Raw genomic sequence first — 20492 nt, forward strand, 5'->3', positions numbered from 1 at the left:
TCTGTGCCAGCCAGGTGAACCACATCCACTGACAGAGCAGTGATGAATTATCTAGAATACTTCCAGATAGTGTGTTATGTGTGTTAAGTATAAACTACCTTAAGAAATAAGGGGACTGACCCATGCTGATGTCTAAAGAATAAATGCTGTACTTACCAATCACAGTCCAGGAGTATGACGAGGGAGAGTGTGTAGTAACAACCTTCTAATTTGGGCTCCCTGCCTTCCTACCCTCCTATCTCCTGCCCATAGGCATCTACACGGCTTGCACTCAGCACTACATGGAAACTATCTAAGAACACAAATGAACTCACAGCTATCCTACTGCATCAGTCTTTTTCTCACATGACTTTTCTGTATCTCTGGATGCTCGTGACCTTTCTCTCCTCCATGAGACTTCCCCCACATGGCTGACACTCTCCCGACGGTTTGGTTTTCCTTCTACTGTTCTAAGGACATATTTTTATTCTCCCCATGTGCATTCCTTTTCCTCTTCCTGTTTTTAAATGTTGATGTCCCTTGTTTTGTTAAGACTTCTCTGTCTCTATGTTCTTTTCTGGGGCAATTTCATGTATGCTCATGACTCAAATTTACCCACTGATACTTCACAACACTATGATTCTGTGCTAAACCAATTTTATCTCAGTTCCAACATTTCATACAATCATCTTCTTGGACAATTTCCCCCGGATACTTCCCAGGGATGCCTCAACTATGCATGCTCATAGCTGAGTGCATCTTAGCTGTCTTTCAGATATACTTATTCCTCCAGTATTCCTTATGTCCAAAACAGAAACCTAGGCGCTGTCTTTGCCATATTCACATGTAATATATTATCGTGATCCCTTGGTCCTACTTCTTAAGTATCTCTTACATTAATTACCCGTATCTGAATTGCTCCTACCTAAATTCAGTCCCTTGTATCTCTCCTAAATTATTACAAGAGTCTCCTGATTTATAGATTCTCTTTTTCCAGAATTACTTCCTGCCAGTTTGTCATCTATAGTAGCATATGCATGATCCTCATTTCTCAAAGTAATCCAGTGACTCTTCCTTACAAAAGAACCCCAATTAATAAATGTAGGAGGAATAATGGAAACAGAAAAAGCACCATTGTAACACCACAGTTATAACAGCTGCAGGCAAGATTCATAGATAAATTCCAAAACTAGTGATCAAAAAAAGAAATCAGGGCCAGCGCCGCGGCTCACTAGGCTAATCCTCTGCCTTGTGGCGCCGGCACAGCGGGTTCTAGTCCCGGTCGGGGCGCCGGCTTCTGTCCCGGTTGCCCCTCTTCCAGGCCAGCTCTCTGCTGTGGCCCGGGAAGGCAGTGAAGGATGGCCCACGGGCTTGGGCCCTGCACCCCATGGGAGACCAGGAGAAGCACCTGGCTCCTGCCATCGGATCAGCGCGGTGTGCCGGCCGCAGTGCGCCAGCCGCGGCAGCCATTGGAGGGTGAACCAACGGCAAAAAGGAAGACCTTTCTCTCTGTCTCTCTCACTGTCCACTCTGCCTGTCAAAAAAAAAAAAAAAAGCAATAGAGGTTAATTTCATCATTAGTAACCACATCAGCATCCAGCACCACCTGATATGATGCACTGAGAAGGGCGAATCCCTTCTGTAGTATTCTTACCAAAACTTCATAACTTCAATCTAAGCATGAGCAAACTCAGACAAAGCCATGTTGAGGGGCATACTACAAAATATCTGGTACTTTAAAACATGTCAAAGTCAGGAAAGACAAAGAAGGGCTGGATAACTGTCAAATATCAGCAGAATACTAAGGAGATATGCCAACTAAACACAAAGCAATATGGTATTCTGGACTGGATCTTAGAACAGAAAAAGTACTTCAATAGGAAAACTAGTAATACTCTGAACACTGTTTAGTTGTTAGCATTATATCCATGTGAATTTCTTAGTTTTCATCACTGTAATATGGTTGTGCATGGTGTGGACATTAGAAGAAGTTTGGTAAATACTAAATGGGATTCTGTACTCTGTTTCCATCTTATATCTGTCTAAATTTATTTCAAATGAGGAAGTTTTTAAAAACTCACTGTGTCCCTAGTAACTATAGAATAAAATCCAATTTCCTCACATGATGTCTATAATTGTTGCTGGTCCCACCTGTCCAGCCCTGTCTTCCACCCCTGCTCAAGCCACCCCCAGTGTTTCAGCTATGTTATACCTCTCACCCGTATCCATACTGCTTCTAGCAAAATACATTAAGCTGGGCAATTTATGGACAACAGAAATGTATTACTGACAGTCTGGAGGCAGAGAAGTCCAGGATCAGGGCATCAGTAGATCTGGCATCTGCTGAGCAGTGTTTTCTGCTGGCATCCTCACAGAATATAAAGGACAAGCCACTCTCTTCAAGCTGTCTTTTAAAAGCATGAATCCCATCCACGAGGGCTGATCCCCCATACTTTAAGCACTCCCAAAATGGCCCACATCTTATTGGGTATTAGGTGCCAACATATGAACTTTGAGAGAACATCAGCATTCAACCCATAACCCTGTATACCTTTTCTTATGTGAACACAGGTGTGCACATGTGCATACACACACACACACACACACACATGAAAAACTACAGCCCACATTCAGTTGCCTAACTTTGTTATTAATAAACATAGGATAAAAACCTAACTTCCCTGATTCCCAAACCAGCGATCTTCACTGAATCAGTATAATCCCAACCCACTCATTGGACTCCCCAGTTATGACAACATGATATGTTCTAACTAAGTCAAAGTGGCCAACTGAATTTTACCATCAGCTTAATTGAGTATTTGAATGGGGAGTAATACCCTATGCCAGTATATGTCACTGATGGGATTGAGACCTTTGAACTCACTCATCTCAAATGCAAACACCATAAACACTTATGAAGCCAAAGATAGGCACATTTATGCACATTTACAAAGTGTGTAGTCCTGCTCTTATCAGCCCTATTACAATCTTGTCTAAATCCTAAAGTGAAAATGAATGTCACAGAGAAAAAATTACAGGTGCATGAGAAAGCCTGGTCCAACTTCTTAATATATTCACAAACAGGGATTTGATTCTTTTATTAGTAGTTAGGAAAGGTTGCATTAATATTCAGTAGTTAAAATGTGCCATTCTAAATTTTTCATAATTTCCCATAGGGGAATAAATTTTCTTGAAAATATTCCCATTAGGTGAATGACTTTAATAACATGCTGTCTGTGAAGATGGCAAATAAAATGGCTTCCAGACTCATGCTTTGGCAAATAGTCGAAATAGCTTCCCCTTATAGACAAGTGTTAGCCTTGCTCATTTACGGTTGATTGAGATTGGCTTGCTTCTGTATAGAAGTATATTGACAATTCTTTTGAGTCCTATTGACTTTTGGGTTCCCAACTCCTTTTGTGAGAGCTTTATAAGCTAAGATTTCAGTAGAGAGAACAGAAGGAGAGTACAGACATAAGATCCTGGAGGTAACTGAGGGTTCTGAAATAAAAGAAATGAAGAGTGTTGAGTGAAATTCTGTATTTCTCAATCTTTCCTGCTCTCCATTCTTTCTTCTTTGCAGAGGCAGAGATAAAGGATGACCTCTATTAATTTTTTAATGGAACTTGAAGTAGCAGAAGGAGATATTTCTTACTCAAGTGAGGAAAAGAGCTACTAGAAACCAAAGGAGCAGACAAGCAATTGTAGTGGGACAGAAAGGACTACAATCCTGCGGAACGCTTTTCTTCACGGGGTGCTGGAGAGTGCCCTGCTCTCTGCACTCCGCAATTCACGGGCAGGATGAGACATGAAATTGCCAGACAGAAAGAGTCACGGCAATGACACGCAAGGCTAGTGATTGACTCTTCTCTACAAACTGTTCACAATCAGATAAACAACCCTTTTCCTGGAGAGCACCATGCTTCAGAATTCCAACCTCTTGAGGTAGGAGCTACTTTTCTATTTCCCAAAGTCCAGAGATAGATTTGTACATGTGAATGGGTGGGGCTGGCAGATGGTTGGCAAAAGATAAAAGGAAGATTTGGGGCACTCTTCCCACCCCAAGTCTCTATGAGAAAGACTAGAGCAGAGTACATTAAAACAGCAACTGCTGGGAAGGCAGTAAAATGACTGTACATATACATAAATATTGGGGAAACATAAAGACAGATAAATGAAAGAGAAAGTTGGATGGATGGATGGATGGATGGATAGATAGAGCAACAATTATTTTCCTGTTTTCATAGGAAGGTTCTAGAAGTAGATAACCATTGCATTAATGGTACTTATCTCTGACCACTGAGAGTATATGATGGCTTACTTTGTCTTATTTAGGCTTCTATAGAGCATTTAATTTTACAAGTCTCTGGGATAACCTTCACTTATTGGGAGTCCCGGCTCTAAATTGCATAGAAAGATTAAATCAAACCATGAGACCTCTTGGATCTCGTCTGGAGAGTGGCTGGGCTTCTGCCGGCTTCAGAAGTGGGAGCGAAAGCAAGGCTGCAGAGGTACCCATTCCAGCTCAGTAGCTGGTGATTAGAAGACCCTGTGCAACAGTGCTCACAAAAAAAGCAAAAACAAATAAATAAATCAAACATAAAGATGCTCCTCTTGATCCTAACAGAGAAACAGTGGGAGGATCAAAAGAAAAATATATCTGGGAACTTTCCTAAATGCTTTTATCATAAAGTATTAACCTTTTAGGGTATATTTCTATAGAAATGCCTATTTTATTTAACAATTATCCCCTAAATATTTCCATATTACCTTCCTTTATTATTTTAATCATTTTTCTTAAAATGAGACTATAAAAATTACAAATGAATTGTTTTACTATAAGGGCAGTACTAGACTACACATTAATGGAATTTTAAATAAGAAAGACAAGATTAACACCTAAATTCTACCCATCACTATCCCTACATGCCTACAAAGAAACAGGCTATTTTCTCTCCCAATTTTTATCCTACAGATGATTGCCAACTTGCATCTGAAATTAACTGAAATCAACAGTTGTTCTAAGCTGTTAAATTATAAACATTGCATTAACAATGCCTTACTGACCTCAAACTCTATAAAATGCATAATTAAATACAATGACCTCCTCCAGAAACGGCAAGATAAAGAACTGCTCTGTCAGGGCCAGCACTGTGGCACAGCAGCTTAAGCCTCCATCTGTAGGGCCAGCGTTTCATATGGACACTAGTTCAGGTCCCAGCTCTCAACTTCCAATCCAGTTCCCTGTTAATGTGCCTGGTAAAACAGCAGAGGATGACCCAGGTGATTGAGAACCTGCATGCATGTGGGCGACCAGGAAGGGGCTCCTGGCTCCTGGCTTCAACCTGGTCTAGCCCCAGCCGATGTGGTCATTTGGGGAGTGAACCAAAGGATGGAAGATATCTCTCTAGCTCTCTGTCTGCAATTCTGACCTTCAAATAAGTAAGTAAATAAATATTTTTAAATTGCTGTGGTAAAATTATTCAGAGATCTGATTCCTCACAAACAGTGTTTATCAGGCATCAGCGGTGTGGTACAGTGGGTTAAGTCACTGATTACAACTGGTATACCATTTCAGAGTGCCTAGTTCAAGTCCCCATTGATCCCTTCCAATCTACCCCTGCTACCCATGTGGGAGGCCCACATGGAGTTCTGGGTTCCTGGTTCTGGGTTCCTGGTTTCAACCTGGTAGAGCCCTGGCTGTTGCAGCCATCTGGGGGAGTGAACCAGAGGATCAGTGGATGAAAGATCAGTGGATGGGAGTCCCCACTCCCTCGTCATTCCGCTTGTCAAATAAATAAATCTTGAAAAAATAAAAAAACAGTATTTGAATGTTCACCCTAAGGACTTGGGCAGAAAAGCTTATAGGTACCCACAATTGGTCACAGAGAGCAACATATTAATAACGCAAATGTTGTGGCAAATAGGCAAACTATACGGCTTCTATCTTCCACAAGCTAAAGTATACAAAGACTTCTTCAAAGTAGCCTATGAGGAGGCTGTGCATTTCAAGTACACTAATAAGCCTACTAACTTTGAACAAATCCCTCTGCTTCTTGAAAGGGTCACACAAAACAATGTTAAGAGCTTATCTCCACCTATCTGGGAACTCAATAGTAGAGTCTGCCGGTATAAACCTCCAAGCTTCAGATTTAGATTCATGTTAAAGCAAGAACCAAGAGTAAATAGCAGATGAATAATGAATGAATGAGCACATCTACTACTGCATAAAAGGATTTAGATCTGAACATTATTGTGCTTTCTTTTAAGGACAAGGCTCAGGAATCCCAACATGCTAAATATTCAGATGTGTTCTCAGCAACTGTTGAGCTACGGTCATGGTTACATGGGTGTTCTCTCTATGTGAACCTGTTAAAATGACTATTATAAGGGCTGTTACAGTGAAAATTTTCTTATTAAATAGATATAGTATAAATAGCTGTAAAAGATAAGCCTCTCAATCCCTGTGCAACAAACTAGGGGAGGTGTCTAGAATGCAGAGCAGGAGGCAGAGCCATGGCAGGCTCAGATTTCTTCCCCAGATCTATTTTTAAAAACCTCAGTGCAAATTCACTCCAAGGAGAACCAGTATTAAGGACAGACTCATTTACTTTCTGTTGATGAACACAGCAATGTGAACAGCTGATAAAGTCCTCTCTCTCTCTCTGCAAATGGGTGCCAGGAACCTAGTTTTGAGTTTGAGCTCCAAATTTTAAAACCATCCTGTTTACTAATGCAACTATAGGTTTGTTGCCACTGCACTAGGCTAAATATATAGGTGACCTGGTTCAATCTTTATTGTCTTAGCAGGGCTGTCAAGGAAACACATTCCACCTATCAGAAAATATGTTCCACATGACACCCATTCACAAAATGAATACAATGGGAAGTGATATGAGTATTTCTGGAAAAGTATCAAAAATCCTTAGCAAATAAGTTCTCAGCACGAGCACCTTGAGTGTAGATTTTGAAATCCAGCTAAGCACATGTTGGCAGCAGACTTTCCAGCTCCCTTCAGCTGAGGCTCTGCAGAAAAGGCTGCTCAGGGCCCATTGGCGATGATTTAGCACTGGGGTCATTTTCAGGGAATTTCTTTAAAATCAAAAAAGATTTATTTATTTATTTGAAATGCACAGTTACAGAGAGAGGGAGAAACAGAGAGTTCAATCTTCCATCCACTGATTCACTCCCCCTGTGGCAGCAATGACTAGGGCTGGGCCAGGCCAAAGCCAGAAGCCAGGAGCTTCTTTTGGGTCTCCCACATGGGTTCAGCAGACCAAGCACTTAGACCATCCTCCACTGCTTTCCCAGGCACATTTGCAGGGAGCTGGATCAGAAGTGGCACATTTGGAACTCAAAATTGCGCCCATATGGGATGCTGACACTACGTGGCAGCTTTACCTGCTACCCACAACTCCAGCCCCTTAGGGAATTTCTTATTCAATCTCCATTTTAGCCAATCTTGAAGACAGTCACATAGGATATAGCACTTATTACAACTCTCCATTCTAGCCCTACAACTTGTTTTTTAAGCCATTAAGCCTATGGATAGAACCACAGGCATGAATTGCAGGCCCAAGGCAAAACAAAAATATTAAAAACTTCCTGAGAGGCCAGTGCCATGGCTCACTTGGCTAATCCTCCACCTGCAGCGCCGGCACCCCAGGTTCTAGCCCCTGTTAGGGTGCCGGTTCTGTCCCAGTTGCTCCTCTTCCAGTCCAGCTCTCTGCTGTGGCCCAGGTGTGCAGTGGAGGATGGCCCAGGTCCTTAGGCCCTGCATCCACATGGGAGACCAGGAGAAGCACCTGGCTCCTGGTTTCTGATCGGCGCAGCGTGCCAGCCATGGCAGCTACTTGGGGGGTGAACCAACAGAAAAAGGAAGACCTTTCTCTTTGTCTCTCTCTCTCTCACTAACTCTGCCTGTAAAAAAAAAAAAAAAAAAAAAAACTTCCTGAGAATTTCAAGACATCAAAAGCAAATTGGTAGACCTCCACAGAGTTCTAACAGGGTCCTATTCACCTGCATAAGTTGCACACCTGTAAAAACATCCCTGCCTATAGAAATGCTATTCATCTTCTCACATAACCAGTCATATACAGTATACAGCCTACAATTCTCTCCCTGTATCCAATGCAATTCCCTGATCATTCCTTAGAGAAAGAGGGAGAGAGAGTCAAGAATCCTTGGCAAGGGCAGGAATTTGGCTCAGCAAGTAAGCCACCACTTGGGAAGCCCACATCCCATATTTGGATGCCTACATTCAAGTCCAAGTTCCACTTCTAATTCTTGCTTTCTGCTAATGCACACCTTGAGATCCAGCAGGTTGATGTCTCAAGTAGTTGGGTCCCTACCACCTATGTGTGACACCTGAACTGAATTCCAGGCTCCTGGTTTCAGTCACAGCTGTTGCTGTCATTTGAGGAGTGAGCCAGCCAGTGGAAGATCTCTCTGTTTGTGTATCTCTTTATCTGTCTGTCAAATAAATTTAAAAAATATTAAAAAAAAAAAAAAGAATCCTGGGCTGGCATCATGGCGCAGTAGGTTAATCCTCCCCCTGCGGTGCCGGCATCCCATGTGGGCACCGGGTTCTTGTCCTGGTTACTCCTCTTCCAATCCAGCTCTCTGCTATACCCTGGGAAAGCAGTGGAAGATGGCCTAAGTCCTTGGAACCCTGCACCCATGTGGGAGACCCAGAAGAAGCTCCTGGCTCCTGGCTCCTGGCTCCTGGCTTTGGATGGGCGCAGTTCCGGCCATTGCAGCCATCTGGAGAGTGAACCAACGGAAGGAAGACCTTTCTCTCTGTCTCTCCATCTCATTGTCTGTAGCTCTACCTCTCAAAGGAATAAATAAAATCTTTTAAATAAAATTTTAAAAAAAGAAAACTTGTGAATATATTTTGGAAAGAGAAGCAAAGAATACCTACTCTTATTAGCCCCATTTCACTGAGTTCACTGCCATGTTTGTTTAGGCCTTGGAGTGATCGGCCAAAGCACATGACACTCACCTTTAATCTTTGCTGTAAATTATTTTTCAAACATAAAATATTGCCTTAAGCATAATAATATCAATGTTAACACTCATAATACAAAAAGAAAATTGAAAGGAGAAATGTCAGCTTTTTTACTCAGAATTATAATATTATAAAACAGCTACAGGAGTTTAGACATGAAATATAAAATATGAGATACTGGAATAGGCATACTTCCATTGGTATTAATAATTAGCATTCTGCATTTAACCAAGAATGATTAGGAATGATTGGTTTAAATTAATCCTGCAGCGTAACAGATCCAGAATCACTATAAATAATGTAAAGGTTTTTCATTATTAATATTTCTTTTCTCTTTAAAGCCTAAATTTTCCAAAGATTCTGAAGATGGGCCCATGTTAATGGACCTGGTCTGAATGCCCTATCTTTGTGCACCATCTCCAGAACATTGCTTACTGTTGTTCTCTAAGAGTAAATAACACAAAGAAGCAAAAAGCTGGAGGGAAAGAATGAAAAGCAAATGGACATCCCTTGATTTCTGGGCAAGGTTTTAGTTTAGCCCAGTCTGTGATTTTAACATGCACAGCGAGCGCCACCTATAGAACCAAAAGTGAAAACCACTGCTGAAAGCAAATAAGCTCTGCAACAATCGCATTGGATCAAATGTCACAAGGAATGAGTCAGCATTTCAGCAGAAAACGCTGGTCTTCATTCAGTAAGCCACGGGAACTCACTCCAGTGAGTCTCAGCACTGAGCCACCAAAGATTTACTGGAAGGGGAAAATGTGATTTATTTTTCAAGGCCACTTCTAAGGCTTAATCCCAGCCTATTACCAGATAAAAACAAAAAAGAAGCAAGCGTAACAATTTTATCAGAGACAAAGATTACTGAGCCTTTTATTTTAACCAAGGGCCCCACTGCTTCTGCTTTTCCTCTTTAACTTATCAGTTTATATTTTAAAGTATTTTGAGGACACTTGCTTTCTGCCAAGGACTTCAAAATAAAATACTCTGTCCCCCAGGAATATCACATCTAATTGGAAAGACGTACACAAATAAGGACACTTCAAAAGTTTGTAGATGAGCCAACATTGTGGCTTAATGGGTTAAGCCACCATTTGCAACACTGGCACCCCATATAGCAGTGTCATTTTAAGTCCAGGCTACTCAGCTTACTATCCAACTCCCTGCCAATGCACCTGGGAAAGCAGCAGAATATGGTCCCTACCACCCATGTGTGAGACCTGGATGGGATTCCAGGTTCCTGGTTCAGCCTGACCACCCCCAGACATAGCAGCCTTTTGGGAAGGGAATCAGTTGATGGAAAATATCACTATCTCTCTCTCTTTCTCTCTCTGACTTCAAAATAAATAAAATAAATCTTTAAAAAAAAACAGCTTGTAGAAAATGGAATTAAAAGTTTGTTTTGGTGCACAAAAAATAGAAATTCATGCATAATATACTTTTCCATGAAGTTTTTGAAGATTCCTCTTATGCATGGATTTCAAAACTGTTTGCACCTAAAAATGAACTTTTTGAAGAACACATAAAGAATAGAAAACAATTTAGGAATTACTCAATTTAACTGTTTAACATAAAGCTGCCTCCATACATACTTTAAGTGTGATCTAAAGATTTCTCCAGACGTAGTGAAGTACAACCTAACTTGGTGCGTATAAACAGACTATAACCTATTCTTGTAACAAACAGCCTAGCTTTGGTGAACCACAGATAGCCAGCTATGCAAACCAGCTTCACAGAAGGCAAACACTAAACATAAGAGCAAAATGTCTGCCCTTGTATTTCACTTTCTGTGTAGGTCACTTCCTTTTTCTGCCTAGAAATGTTATCCAGCCATGCTTGGAACCTATTCTGGTTCTGAGGATGCCCAGTTAATCAATTGTCTCTTGCTCATTTAAATGTTGATGAATTCATTAATGAATGTCTAATGTTTCATTTTTAACATAATAAGACTCCTATGGCATAGAGAAAAAGTGTATGCAGTTGAGGGAGAAGGTATTTCTAGCTGGGCAGATCAAAAGTATACAGAGAAGTGGTTCACGAGCTGCACTTTGAAGAAAAATTTGCTTTAGAAGTAAAGACTGAGACAGAAAGCAAAATGTGGGAAAATACAACTTGTGTAAGGAAAACGACAAGTAGTCCAGAAAGCAAGCAAAGAGACACGCACTTGAGAGGTCACCCTGAGGCCAGATCATAAAAAATCTCAGGCAGAATAATAAAATATGAAGCACTTACATGATGCTTGCAAGACATTTGCTTCCCATAGATTAACACGTCTCATTCTCAGAACTGCCATCATTAGGCAGGTCTCCTATTGCATGTCTTGGTTTTACAGATAAGAAACATAGACATGGGGCTGGTGCTGTGGCATAGTGGGTGGAGCTGCTGCCTGCAGTGCCGACATCCCATATGAGTGCTGGTTTGAGTCCTAGCTGCTCCATTTCCAATCCAGCTCTCTGCCATGGCCTGGGAAAGCAGTGGAAGATGGCCCAAGTCCTTGGGTCCCTGCACCTGCATGGGAGACCCAGAAGAAGCTCCTGGCTCCTGGCTCCTGGCTCCTAGCTTCGGATCAGCAAAGCTCTGGCCATTGCGGCCAAATGGGGAGTGAACCAGCAGATGGAAGACCTCTCTCTCTGTCTCTCCTCTGTGTGTGTGTAACTCTGACTTTCAAAGTAAATAAATAAATCTTAAAAAAAAAAAAAAAAAAAAAACAGACAGAAACACTGGCCCAACATCACATAAGTAGGAAGGTCTGAACCACACTCATGACCACTGTTACCCAATCAAGATGAGTCTGTTTGCCTGTGTTCATTGGAAGGCCAAACTTCAAAGCCATGGTCTTTTGCAGAGAGAAAGTTCATCACAAGGAAGCCAAGCAAAGAGACAGCAGCAACACTCACTTCTGACTCACTGATCAGGGATCTGGACAAAGTTTTACGGAGCCAGGAAAGAGAAATCAAGACATAGAATGTAGACAGGGCAATTTCTGATCAGTGGAGCCCCTGGAAGGACCATGCATAGATCAATAAGAGGAACAGTCATGTCAGAAGATGCTGTAATCTTCAGACCCATTGCTTTCTACAGCTGTCCAAATTTTCCATTCCCACTCATTGTCTAGTTCCATGGGAGGGGCACAACTTTTGTTCTTGGCATCATCTGTGGGGCATAGCCCTCCTTTTTGTGCATGCATGGTTCAGCTGACCAGCCTCGATCTAGTTGATATTGATTTAGGCCAGTTTGGTGGTAAAGACTGTAAAAAAAAGTTGCAGCCATTTGTGGTGTGAATCAGTGGATGGAAGATCTCTCCTCTTCCCCAACTCTGGATTATAAATAAATAAATAAATAAATAAATAAATAAATAAATGGGAAGGGAAGGGAAGGGAAGGGAAGGGAAGGGAAGGGAAGGGAAGGGAAGGGAAGGGAAGGGAAGGGAAGGGAAGGGGAGAGAGAGAAGGGAGGGAGAGAGGAGAGGAGAGGAGAGGAGAGGAGAGGAGAGGAGAGGAGAGGAGAGGAGAGGAGGTAGGTTTAGTATGCAGGCTTTCATGACCATAACGGATTGTTAAAGGATAGGACAGGGAGGTTTACAGGGCAGGCAGGAAGAAACACAGTAAAGAGGGTTTGACTTCAGAGGTGTCAAGAAAAGACCTGATTGGGGCTTTTACAACAACTTAAGCCATCACTTGAGATGCTAGCAGCCCAAATTGGAATGCCACTTCAGGCATGTAGTTCTGGGCTCCTGGCTACAGCCTGGTCCAGCCATGTCCATTGCAGTCACTTGGGGAGTCAACCAGAAGACAGAAGAATGATTCTGTCTCTCTCTCTCCCCCATCCCTCTCCCCACTCTGTCACTCTGCCTTTCAGATAAATGAAATAAATTTTAAAAAAATACTTAAATGTTTAATTATGGATAACTGAAAAAGTAAAGCAAAGGCTTGGGGCACACACATCCCATACTGTAGCACCGAGTTCAAATAACAGGTTGGAATCCTAGCTCTACTCTCCATTCCAGCTTCCTGTAATGCACACCCTGGGAGGCAGCAGTGATCACTCTAGTACTGAGACCCTGCTTCCCATGTGTAAGACCCAGATGGAGTTCCTGGCTCCTTCTAGCCTTGATCTGACCCAATTTCAGCTGTTGTGGACACTTGGGGAGTTAGCTAGAAGAGAGCTCTCTCTCTCTTTCTCTCTCTCTCTCTCTCTTTTTCTCTCTCAGTGTCTCTCTCCATCTCTCTGCCTTTCAAATAAATAAAATAAAGTTTTTAATAATAAGCTTTTAAAAAGAAAGTTTAGGCTGTAAAGAAACAGAGACTGCCCAACCCTCCCTATTCATTCTAACTGAACAATTGGAGAAGATATCTATTGAATTTACATTTGCTACTCCTTGCTAATGTTTAGCAACTGTACTATTCCTTTTAATTCTGCTATTGGCTGCCTTTACAATCTTTAACAATACAGTAGTCCTCTGCTTTGCAAAAATGAGAACATTAATGCCCTTACCCCTCCCATCCACTCTCTTTTATCTTCAGCAACTTCACTTTTACTTCTACAGTACTGAGACTGTGAAGATTTATATTCTCTGCTACAGCCAAAAGCAACTCTTCCATTCTTTGTTCTAAGTTGACTTTAGAGCTAAAAGTCAATAACAATATTTACATTCAGATGACCCTAAATACTTTCTGTTTACTGCAAGGCCAAGTATGATGCTAGGATTTCATTTCCATTTTTACAAGTCCAATGTCAATCCCTGGTCATGGAGAGAATGACTCCTTTTTCCAAGTGAAATAAGCTCTCTTACAATCAATGAATTGTTTAAGATTATTGCATATTTTATTATGTTTCAAATTTGGAGTACAATGACCTGTGATCCTCCACAGCTTTTGCCTAGGAGGTTCAAACTGCCTTTTTATTACTTGCTGTTTTGTTGTTTTAAGCTTGAATGCTCCACGCCTGAAGCATGGGCTCTCTATCTTGGGCTTTCCATCATAACTATCTTGGATTGGATCCATTGTTCCTTCTTGCCCTCTTGGAATGGATCTATGTTTTTTCTTGAATTCTTCCCTTGTTTTTCTAGAATGTTTGATCATGGAACTTCCAAAGGAGAATTATGACAGAGAGAAGTCTCCTGATTCCATAAATGTTTGAAATTATCTTTATCTTGCTGTATTGTTCAGACTCCCAACAAGAAAACTGCAAACACTTTAAGTGTTGAAGCAAAAGGAATTTAATGGATAAAATCAGTTGCATAAATAATGGAAGCAGTGAGAAATCAAACAAAGGGGAAAGTTGATATAGAAAAACCACATTCACAGCCACTCCTAGGCTGGAGGGACAAAACAGGAAGTGGTGTTAGCAGATCACAGACCTGGACTAAGTCACCTGGAAGAAAGTGAACACCAAAGACTCCACAACCATGAGATCTCACCAGAGGCAGATGGTAAGAGATTCTCACCACAGTTTCTTCATTCCTCCCACACTCCCACTGCTTGAATTCAACCAAAGCCAGTAAAACCAAAGCATAGGAAATGCAGCCTGCAGGGGCAGTCTACACATATAGTCGAGGAAGAGTGAATTCAGCCCAGAGCAACAGGCTCTTGTGAAAAGCATGTAAAAGTCATCAGAATCAAACCAGAGTCACCAGAGCAGGCACTGTGGCTCAGCAAGCTAACCCACTGCTTAGGATGCTCACATCCTGTATCAGGGTGCTGGCTAGAGCCCCAGCTACTCAACTTCCAATCCAGCTTCCTGCTAATGCATCCTGGAAGGCAGCAGATAATGGTTCAAGTGTTTGGGCCCCTGACACTCACGTGGGAGACCCAGATGGAATTCTGGGCTCCTGGCTTTGCCTGGCCTTGTCCTAGCTGTTGTAGACATTTGGGGAGTGAACCAGAAGATGGAAGAGCTTGCTCACTCGCACTCTCGCGCTCTTTTTTTTTTTTTTCTCCCTCGCCAGCACTTTATTGTCTGTGGCCGTTAACTTAACCATAAATACTGCGGTGGGCGCGCGGAGCGGGCAGCCCACACACTTATTTACAGCTCCTCTTCCCTCCTCACGACCCCTCCCACAAGGCGGCGCGTGTGCAACCCAGTGCAAGTCCTCCGAGGCGGGCAGGAGCCCCGGGCAGCCAGCGGCCATCAGCTGTCCGAGTCCACGTCGCTTTTACCTTCCTCTTCCCTCTCTCTCTCTCTTTTAAGTATATGAAAATCAAGAAGAAATATTCTTTTTTTAAGATTTATTTTATTTATTTATTTAAAAGACAAAGCTACAGAGAGAGGTAGAGAGATCTTCCATCCACTGGTTCACTCCCCAAATGGCTGCATTGGCTGGAGCTGAGCTGATCCAAAGCCAGGAGACAGGAGCTTCTTCCGAGCCTCATGCAGGTACAGGAGCCCAAAGACTTGGGTCATCCTCTGCTGTTTGCTGTTTTCTTAGGCACATTAGCAGGGAGCTGGATCAGAAGTGAAGCACATTTGTATTCCTTAAAAAACTAATTAATTAACTAAAAAAAAGAAGAAGAAGAAGAAGTGGAGCAACTGGGACTCAAACCAGTCCCCATATGGGATGCCGGTACTGCAGGCTGGAGATTTAACCCGCTGCACCACAGCACCAGCCCCTGTAAAGAACCATTTCTAACAAATTTGTGTCAAATCTAGCCAAAAAATAAATAAGGCCAGGAGGTTATGAAAAAAGGGTCTTTATGTACGATGGGTTAATAGTAACTATCATAAAAGACTCTGCTAGAACCATAACCTGCACAGAAGCCACTGCAACATTACACATAATGTACTTCTGTGAGGATATCTGCCCAGGATATCTGTTCAACCCCAGACCAACATCACCCTGGGTATTAATCATGTGGCCAAAGATTGTTTCAACATATCTAATGCAATCTTCCTCAATTTTGCCTTTGAAAATATTCTCCTTCCTTCAATCTCTTTGAATATAGCATACCTATTCCCATTGCAATGCTCTGGTATTTCCCAATAAGTATCGTTGGAGACTGTCTATCCTTTTTTTCTTTTGTTACACCAACTCTGAAAGGATAAAACAAATAGCTTTCCTCCTGCCACTCAAACACTTAACACAAAACACTTCTGTGACCAGATTCGTGGGGAATTTTCCCCACACCAGCAATTCCCCAACTGATAATAACTGGGTATCCTAGAATTCAATTTGATTCTGATACCATCCACTTGAATGTCAGAAATCACAGGTTACAGGCTCAGTCCCACCAACAGTCCCAACTTCAGATGACAATTGCAAATCTTAGGTTGTGATATGTAGTTGTGACCCCCACCCAGCCATAAATTGGGGTTTCCAAAACCCCTCCCCATTGAGTTCAGTAATTTGTGAGGACAGCTCACAGAACTCAGGGTAATACTTCACTTATATTTACTGGTGTTAAACAAAAAAGGCCAGAGGCCATTGTTTTGGACTGGGTTCCTGAACTGGGTCCCAACAGACCAGACTAAAAATCTAGGTGGAATAACCAGTGCTGAAGTTCCTTGTCACCAAGCTGACATCAAGCTACTTCTTTGACCTTCTGAGAAACCAAGATAACTGTCAGATCACTGCCAAATTTCCCCAATGGGCTAGTTTCAATAGGCTTGATTACTGAAGATTCCTCTGCCTTTAGTCCTTACAAAAAGTAACCTCAAGTCATCTGACATCAACCAATCAGCTATTTTTCCTATCATTTTGCCCCTACCTTACAAGGAAAGTAACTTTGAAATGGCCCAATCCTCTTTTTGTTCTTTTGTTTTGGCTTTCATTAGCCTTTCTCTGTAAAACTGACCTCTTCCATTCAGCCTATTGGAACACTTTTTCTATTTTACGGAATGATATGTTGCTCAATTCTATAATAGGATATAAAGCCAACTGGGCTCATTCGGGTCCTCCCTTCCAAGATGACAAAGTAAAGAAAGAACAGTGGTCATGCCAAAAAGAGCCAGGGCTAAATGCAGCCTATTGACTGTATGAGCTGTATTTGATGTGTATCCAAAGACAAGGCCATTAAGAAGTTTGTCATCTGAAACACAGTGGAGGCTGCAGCCACCAGCGACATCTCTGAAGTGAGTGTCTTCGAGGCGTACGTGCTTCCCAAGCCATAGGTGAAGCCACATCACCATGTGAGTTGTGCCATTCACAGCCAGGTCATCAGAAATTGATCACGAAACCCCAGCAGCACCATACACCACCCCAATTGAGACCTGCCAGTGCAGCCCCACACCTCCACCAAAGCCCATGTAAGGAACTTAGCTTGTATTCAAGGAGTGAAGAAAAAACTATCCTCTGGAAAAATAAAATAAAAAATACATTTAAAAAAAAAGCCAATTAAGGTCTCTAAATTGTAACTTTGTCCTTTGAGACTGATTTATTGTAAAAAATAGAGTAAACAGATGAAAAAGCACATATGGGGCAAGCTATGTGAGTGTACCACCCTCCCAGCACCTCCAGCTGTTCAGCAACCTGGAAGCTCCTCAGATCTTGCCCAGGAGTCTTTAGAGTTTGACCTTCTGACCACCTCCATCCTTCCCAGATGCTAGTGGGTGGGGCTGAAGCTTGCAGCCTTCTAAGCCTCTGGTTACTTGGTCTTTTGATGACTTGGCCTATACAGGGACCCCAAACAAAGTTAATTCATTACCAAAAACTCAGGAGTTGTCAAGAAAGTTTACTATAACAAAAGATACCCTACACCACACAGAAAGCTCTAGGGTTTGGGGAGTTTTAGCACAGGAACCAAGGACAAAAACCAAATAGATTTTATATTATGCCAGCCCAAGCCAAATATTGGGTGGGCATGCCTGCCCTCGTTTACAACTGATGGGTGTCCTTGGTTGTTGTACTGATTTTTATTCCTTCAGAGTCTGGGAACTGTTGCCCTACTGACTTCCAATGTGCAATGCTGTAAACAAGAAATTGGATGTCAGGGGGCCAGCACTGTGGGGTAGCAGGTTAAGCTGCCCACCTGTGATGCTGGTATACCATATCGGTGCTCTAGTTCAAGTTCCAGCTGCTCTACTTCTGATCCAGCTCCCCACTAATGTGCCTGGGAAAGCAGCAGAAGATGGCCCAAGTGCTTGAGTCCCTACCATCAACCTGGGAGACCCAGATGCAGTTCCTGGCTCCTTGTTTCATTTGAGGATTCTTGTCTTTTCTTCTGCCCATCAAGCTTTCTATTTGCATCAACATCCTAGCATTCTCATCCTCTCAACACCACCACCCCCCCCCCCCCGGGCCCCAGCCCATGGCACTGCTCTGACTCTAGAACACAGGGAGGAGCTTTTGGAGCCACTCAAATCCCCGGTGTTCAGGAGAGCAGTCCCCAGAAGGACGCACCTACTTCATCTTTCTGCCACTAAACCACTCAGCCATGTCATAGATGTTTCTCAATTTATGATGGAGTTGTTCTGATAATCTCACTAGAAATTGAAAAGAAACCAAAAATGCATGAAATCCACCCAAGCCACACAACACCCTAGCTTAGCCACACTGTGCACTGTAGAGTGTTGGCTGTCTCCCTAGCAAGAGCCAGGCTGACTGGGAGCTGTGCTTCTGTTGCATGCAGATCCAAATTCAAAATTCTAAGGATGGTTTCCACTGACACGTATCACTGCCAGGCCATAGTAAAGCTGAAAATCACAGTTGGACCATGATCAGTCAGGGCCACCTGTATATGCTGAATGAATAAATAAATTCAACTACCTGGAGCTAAGACATCTGTAGGACTCTCACTTCACTGCCTTATTCATTCGGATACTGCCAGAAACCAAACTCCCCTGATTTTTCATTAACACATCCCTGTAGTGATCTGATCTGTTTCTCTCTTCTCAAGTTTTCATCATGAATCCTGGAGCTCATAATGTATCAGCTATAAAAATTTCTTCCTCTTCCCAAAACCTCAGTAATGGAGCTGACATCATGAGGCTCACATCCCATAATGGAGTAGCTGGGATATTGGAGTGCCAGTTCGAGTCCCAGCTACTCCACTTCCATTCCAGCTTCCTGCTAATGTGCCTGGAAAAGCATGGAAGATGGTCCAAGTGTTTGCACCACTGCCAACCATGTGGAAGACTTAAAGTGGGTTACAGATTCCTGGTGTTGGTTTGGCCCAGCCCCAGCCATTGTAGCCATCAGGGAAATGAACCAGTGGATGGAAGATATATTCTTTCTCTCTCTCTCTCTTTCTCTCTCTCTCTCCCTCCCCCACCCCTCTCCCTCTCCTCCTTTAAATAAATAAATAAATAAATAAATATTTTAAAATAATAAATAAAGCCCTAGTAACATCTAAATGCATTCATTAGGAGCCCATGTCTTGGTATAGTGGATTTAGCTGCTGCCTGGGATACCAGCATCCCATACAGGCACTGGTTCAGGTACCAGCTGCTCCAATTACAACATAACTTCTCACTAACACACCTGGGAAAGCAGCAGAATGTAGCCCTAGTGCTTGGGACTCTGTCACCCAAGTAGGAGACCTGGATGGAGTTTGAGACTCCTGGCTTCAGCCTAGCCCAGCTCTAGCCTTTGCAGCCGTCTGGGGAGTGAACCAGAAGATGTAAGCTCATGCTCTCACTCTCTCTCTCTAACTCTACTTTCAAATAAACAAATAATTTTTTAAAGTATGTGCATCAGTCATTGCCTTCCTGGTTGTGCCATCTACCACCAAGCCTATCCCTGCTTCTGTCACTCTCCCTGACAACTCAAATACCTGCTGTGTTACTGTTGTATCAAGTCACCACAGATTTACTAGTTTAAAAACAACATAAATGTATTCTCTTACAGCTCTGGAATCTCAAATGGCTTCAGTCAGGCCGTGTTCCTCTTGAAGGTGCTTTGTTCTGGAAGAGGAGAATTATTTCCATGTCTTTTCTGGCTTTCAGAGGCTGCCTACATTCCTTGGCCTAAGATCCTATGTCACCCCGACTCCTGCCTCCTCTTATCTCATCTCCTTCTCTGAGTCTACCCTTACTGCCTCACTTTTTTTTTTTTGACAGGCAGAGAAGAGAGAGAGAGAGAGAGAGATACAGAGAGAAAGGTCTTCCTTTGCCATTGGTTCACCCTCCAATGGCCGCCGTGGCTGGCGTGCTGTGGCTGGCGCACCACGCTGATCTTAAGGCAGGAGCCAGGTGCTTCTCCTGGTCTCCCATGCAGGTGCAGGGCCCAAGCACTTGTGCCATCCTCCACTGCACTCCCTGGCCACAGCAGAGAGCTGGCCTGGAAGAGGGGCAACCGGGACAGAATCCAGCGCCCCGACCAGGACTAGAACCCGGTGTGCCGGCACCACAGGTGGAGGATTAGCCTATTGAGCTGCAGCACCGGCCACTGCCTCACTTTGATAAGGACCCTGGTGATTAAAATGTCCCTTCATCTTCCAGATAATCCAGGATAAACTCTCCAGGCAAATATCCTTAATTTAATCACACACAGAGTCTCTTTTCCTAGGTAAAATAACATATTCCCAGGTTCCAGAGCTTGTGACACAGACATCTATAGGGAGCCATT

At 42.7% G+C, this 20492-nt stretch overlaps 1 long non-coding RNA gene and 1 pseudogene across 1 annotated transcript in view; one reads left to right on the forward strand and one right to left on the reverse strand.

Moving 5' to 3' along the window:
• Positions 1 to 20492, reverse strand: part of LOC103352282 (uncharacterized) — a 66050-nt gene that overhangs the window by 30663 nt on the left and 14895 nt on the right. The gene's annotated exons all lie outside the window — the stretch shown is intronic.
• Positions 16895 to 17237, forward strand: LOC108178906 (small ribosomal subunit protein eS26 pseudogene; annotated as a pseudogene).

The sequence above is a fragment of the Oryctolagus cuniculus genome, chromosome 15, assembly GCF_051225735.1.
Source record: "Oryctolagus cuniculus isolate XC-2025 breed Fujian yellow rabbit chromosome 15, ASM5122573v1, whole genome shotgun sequence".
Classification (NCBI taxonomy): Eukaryota; Metazoa; Chordata; class Mammalia; order Lagomorpha; family Leporidae; genus Oryctolagus; species Oryctolagus cuniculus.